The sequence below is a fragment of the Lepidochelys olivacea genome (genome assembly GCF_965140295.1).
Source record: "Lepidochelys olivacea isolate rLepOli2 genome assembly, chromosome: 3".
NCBI classification, from domain to species: domain Eukaryota; kingdom Metazoa; phylum Chordata; order Testudines; family Cheloniidae; genus Lepidochelys; species Lepidochelys olivacea.
The window spans coordinates 143,511,331-143,517,224 of record NC_140413.1 but is presented as its reverse complement, the minus strand read 5'-3'; positions in this window follow the sequence as shown (position 1 = coordinate 143,517,224).

Here is a 5,894-nt window from a genome sequence, read left to right as displayed (position 1 = left end):
TAGAGAGAGTGGTGAAAGGAAAGACAACGCAGAGGCTATACTGGCAGTGAGGATCCCTGCTGCCCTGTGCAATCACTAAGAGCTGAAATTACTGAAGACCTGGGCTAAGCAGTGGCAGCTCAGAACATGGCGCTGCAGAAGTGGCAGTGAGCATCCAGCATCGACAGCACACAACCAGCAGCCACAGAGAAAAGCCGTGGAGGCAGCAGCAGTCAGTTGCAGAGGCACACAGGGACCACAGAGACATTGCCTGATGCCACCCCCACCCTGTTTTGGGATGAACCCCTAACCAACGACAGCCAGCTGTGAGTAGGGTGCAGCGGAGGGAGGGAGGAGCCATGTGTTAAAGGGACATTTGTTAGACTTTCCCACCGCAGTGGGAACAGTTAGATTTTTCCCTGTTAGCTGTATGTTCTTTTAACATGGGGAAAGGAAGCTGAATATATGGTTGTAAACTAAAAGGGAGAGGGAGTTTGTGGCCCTTGGAAAATAATCCCTACAACATACAATGCCACCGAACTGAATTACCAATACTCTGTTGTTTGCTTTGGCAAACTGAAAAGATTATGTAACCCTTCTCTCAGATGGAATCAGCAGTACAGGTTCAGTATTTAGGGGTTCCTCTTAACAATACAAAACCGAACCAGCTCAAGCACCCACCCAATAATCTGGAAAATTTAACACCACCCCTTGAGGCATCTAAAAGGCAAAGGACACTGCCCAGTGCACTGTGGGGTCAGGTTTTACTTATGGTTGCATGCTTTTGAATGTGGTTGTGGTGTTTTCCCAAACTAATACTTGGTTCCCTTTCCCTTATATTAAGAGTTCTCTTTTGTTATACACAGACTCAGTGCTTGTGAGAGGGGAAGTATTACCTCTTAGAAGTGCCCAGGGGAAGCGGGGCAGGGGGAGAGGGAGGAAGTAGGGGGTTGGTAGGGAGATCAGAAATCACTGTCCATGTAGCTCAGCAACCCACGTTGGTCTTCACTGCTCTGTTGGTCCACAGGGTGTACAACTATGTTGCTCAGCGCCTGTGCAGCTTTTCATGACATCTTGCAGGGAGGAGAACCATCTCTCACACTTACAGCACACAGGATGCCAAGCTCCTGGGCTATTAGGACCCACAGAGGTAAAGCATGATGACACAGCAGAGTTTTACACTGCCAAGAATTTTAAGAAGTGGTATTGGAGCCCTCAAATTTCTACAGAGCAACAGAAAGCTATCCTGCACCCTGGTGATCTCTTTGGTGTATGCTGGTGACGAGCTAACACGCAGGCCTTGTATAATCACAAGCAAATGGTTCCTATTGATCTGTTCATTGAGGGATGTTGTCAAATGTTTCATTAATTTCCAGGAGCAAAGGCACTTTATGTTGTTAATACATTATTTAAATAAATCTTTTCTACAGTCAGTTCACTCCAGTGAGATCAATTTGAGATGAGGCGTTCCCTTAACTCCATTTCTGAGGTGCTTCACATTCAGCCATTTGAGGATAATTGATCTATATATCCCAAAACTTAATAAATAAAAGCTTGGAGCAGAAAAGATAATCCAAATCACTAAGTAAGTTAGTCACAGTGACTGTATAAGCTTATAAGTACAGATAGGGCAGATACAACAACTGGTAAGTAAACTTGGTATAAAAGAGAGCAAGTACTCAATTTAAAAAAACTATTCTGCTTCTTGTGGCTTTTAGAACAGATGCATTTATTTACTAGCGTTGACATGAAAGTCAGCTGGAACCTATAAAATATTTGAGGCCTCGTTGCTTGGCAAGTTCCCCTGTTCTTCTCAAGACTGATCTCTGTTCAAGCACATCTTTTGCAAACCTTAAAAATCATTATCTTATTTTGTGGCATCCCTCGTTAAGTTCTTTATTTTTTTTTCCACAAGCTAGCTGCAACGTTTTTTCTTTTACAGTAAATCTAAGAAATCTGGCATTTGAGGTGGGCTTAGGGGCCAGGGACCTATGTGTTCTCTCTAAATCAAATTTAAAATCAACCAGCAGGCTGAGCACTTCTTAAAGGAGTTGGGGAACAAATTCTAAGGTGTTGCCTTTCTCTTCTCCTTCAGGGACTCTTATGATTCTCAAAGCATTGCCTTGAGGTCTGCCACTTTAGATTTAAGAGAAGATAAGTCTGCAAGGCTTCTCTGCAGCTGGGCAGAGAGCCCTTGTATGTGATCTTCCACAGTTCACATTCTCCCTTCTGCTTCGTTCATCCATCCTGTCACAACTTGCAGACAGGAGTCATTGTCAGATGTATTGTGGCCATTGTGGTCTTGACATCTACTGTGTCTACAGCAACTATATCCTTCACCATAGACATAGTGTCCTGGGCAGCAGCCATCTTGTTTAGGGTGTGGGGAGCCTCCATTCTCCTTGCTTTTCATCTACGTGTAGAGCTCCCAGCAGACAAATCTTTGCCTGCTGACATCCCAGAGATCTGGGGGTACCTGTTCCTTTTTATCACAGGAGTTAGCTGAGTGGCCCGGCATAGAAATGGATATTAGTGAATGCTTCTGGAGCTCAAGGGATCTACTCCTCCATGCTGCACTGCACTTCCCAGAGTACTTTCTGCTCTCCTATTTAAAAATAACAGCTAGCCACACATTTAGAGAGCAAAGCAAGTGACTTCTGATTCCTCAGTTTATTTTTAAGTACCACACTGAAATACAATTAGAGAATTAATTATTTGGAATGCATATATAGTTGCCACTTCTCAACTATTACATATTAGGAAATGTATTCAAAAAGTTTAATGTAGCAGTCTGAATTTACAGAATTCACAATAGATCACTGTCCTTGCTGGGACAGAGATGGGGGGGAAAAAAGGTAAAGGTGGCGGAGTTCATTTTCCCTTTGTTTGACTTGTTGTGCTTAGCATAGGAGCCAGAACTCTCACCATGAACTTTGTGTATCTGTACAGGGCTGTCCTTTTTATTCTCTTGAACAATGTCAATGAAACTTTCAAGGAGACAGTGTTCAGTCCCCTCGCAAATATTTCTAGGCCTTGTTTCTTCCCCCGTTAGAGGAGACATTCCCACACCCCTCTGCCTTGAGTTCTGCTGGCACCATTGCAGCAAACAGGCTAGCAGCACACAGCCCTTGGTGGCTTCAGGATATCAGTAACAGCTGCATTCTCTGGGCTTTTGTCACCCTCAGGAGCGAGATATCAGCCAGAACCACCACTGCCTGTGAAAATATCAGCAACATTCACTGCTCTTTTCCTGTATTCAATTACAGGCCAGTAAGCCTGACTTCAATACTGGGCAAACTGGTTGAAACTATAGTAAAGAACAGAATTGTCAGACACATAGATGAACATAATTTGTTCGGGAAGAGTTAACATGGTTTTTGTAAAGGGAAATCATACCTCACCAATCTACTAGAATTCTTTGAAGGGGTCAACAAGGATGTGGACAAGGGGGATCCAATGGATATAGTGTGCTTATGATCTGCAAAAAGGGAGTAAACAGTGAGGTGGCAAAATTTGCAGATTATACAAAACTACTCAAGATAGTTAAGTCCAAAGCAGACTGTGAACAGCTACAAAGGGATTTCAAAAAAGTGGGTGACTGGGCAACAAAATGGCAGATGAAATTCAATGTTGATAAATCAAAGTAATGCACACTGGAAAACATAATCCCAACTATACATGTAAAATGATGGAGTCTAAATTAGCTGTTACCACTCAAGAGAGAGATATTGGAGTCATTGTGTACCATTTTCTGAAAGCATCCTCTCAGTGTGCAACGGCAGTCAGAAAAGCTAACAGAATGTAGGGAATCATTAAGAAAGGGATAGATAATAAGACAGAAAATATCATATTGCCTCTATATAAATCCATGGTACACCAACATCTTGAATACTGCATGGAGATGTGGTTACCTCATCTCAAAAACGATATATTGGAATTGGAAAAGGTTCAGAAAAGGGCAACAAAGATGATTAGGGGTATAGAACAGCTTCCGTATGAGGAGAGATTAATAAGATTGGGAGTTTACAGCTTGGAAAAGAGATGACTAAGGGGGAATAAAATAGAGGTCTATAAAATCATAATTGGTGTGGAGAAAATAAATAAGGAAATTTATTTACTCCTTCTTATAACTAGGGCTGTCGATTTAAATGCAGTTAACTCATGCAATTAACTCAAAAAATTAACTGCAATTAAAAAAATTAATCATAACAAATCACACTGTTAAACAATAGAATACCAATTGAAATGTATTAAATAGTTTTGGATGTATTTCTACATTTTCTAATATATTAATTTCTATTACAACAAGAATACAAAGTGTACAGTGCTCACTTTTTATATTATTATTTTTATTACAAATATTATCACTGTAAAAATGATAAACAAAAGAAATAGTATTTTTCAATTCACCTCATACAAGTACTGTAGTGCAACCTCTTTATCATGAAAGTGTAACTTACAAATGTAGATTTTTTTTTGTTACATAACTGCACCAAAAACAAAACAATGTAAAATTTTAGAGCCTACAAGTCCACTAAGTCCTACTCCTTGTTCAGCCAATTGCTAAGACAAACAAGTTTGTTTACATTTATGGAAGATACTGCTGACTGCTTCTTATTTACAGTGTCACCTGAAAGTGAGAACAGGTGTTCGCATGGTACTTTTGTACCCGGCATTGCAAGCTTTTTATGTGCTAGATACGCTAAACATTCATGTGCCCCTTCATGCTTCGGCCACCATTCCAGAGGACATGCTTCCATGCTGATGATGCTCGTTAAAAAAATAATGCATTAATTAAATTTGTGACTGAACGCCTTGCGGGAGAATTGTATGTCTCCTGTTCCGTTTTACCTGCATTCTGCCATGTATTTCATGTTATAGCAGTCTCAGATGATGACCCAGCACATGTTCGTTTTAAGAACACTTTCACAGCAGATTTGACAAAACGCAAAGAAGGTACCACTGTGAGATTTCTAAGGATAGATACAGCACTTGGCCCAAAGTTTAAGAATCTGAAGTGCCTTCCAAAATCTGAGGGAGACAAGGTGTGGAGAATGCTTTCAGATGTCTTAAAAGAGCAACACTCCGATGTGTAAACTACAGAACCTGAACCACCAAAAAAGAAAATCAACCTTCTACTGGTGGCATCTGACTCAGATGATGAAAATGAACTTGCGTTGGTCCGCTCTGCTTTGGATCGTTATCCAGCAGAACCCATCAGCAGCATGGATGGATATATTCTGGAATGGTGGTTGAAGCATGAATAGACATATGAATCTTTAGCACATCTGGCATGTAAATTTCTTGTGATGCCAGCTACAACAGTGCCATGCAAACGCCTGTTCTCACTTTCAGGTGACATTGTAAACAAGACTTGGGCAGCATTATCTCTTGCAAATTGTAACCAGACTTGTTTGTTTGAGTGATTGGCTGAAGTAGGACTGAGTGGACTTGTAGGTTCTAAAGTTTTACATTCTTTTATTTTTGAATACAGTTATTTTTTTGTACATAATTCTACATTTGTAAGTTCAACTTTCATTATAAAGAGATTGCACTACAATACTTGTATTAGGTGAATTGAAATATACTATTTCTTTTGTTTTTTACAGTGCAAATATTTGTAATAAAAATAAATATAATGGTATTCTATTATTGTTTAACAGTGCAATTAATCATGCGATTAATCACAATTCATTTTTTTAATCACTTGATAGCCCATAAAACAAGAATTATGGTTACCAAATAAAATTAATAGGCAGCAGGTTTAAAACAAAAGGAAGTATATCTTCACACAATGCACAGTCAACCTGTGGAACTCTTTGCCAGAGGATGTTGTGAAGGCCAAGACTATAACAGGGTTCAAAAAAGAACTAGATAAATTCATGGAGTATAAGTCCATCAATGGCTATTAGCCA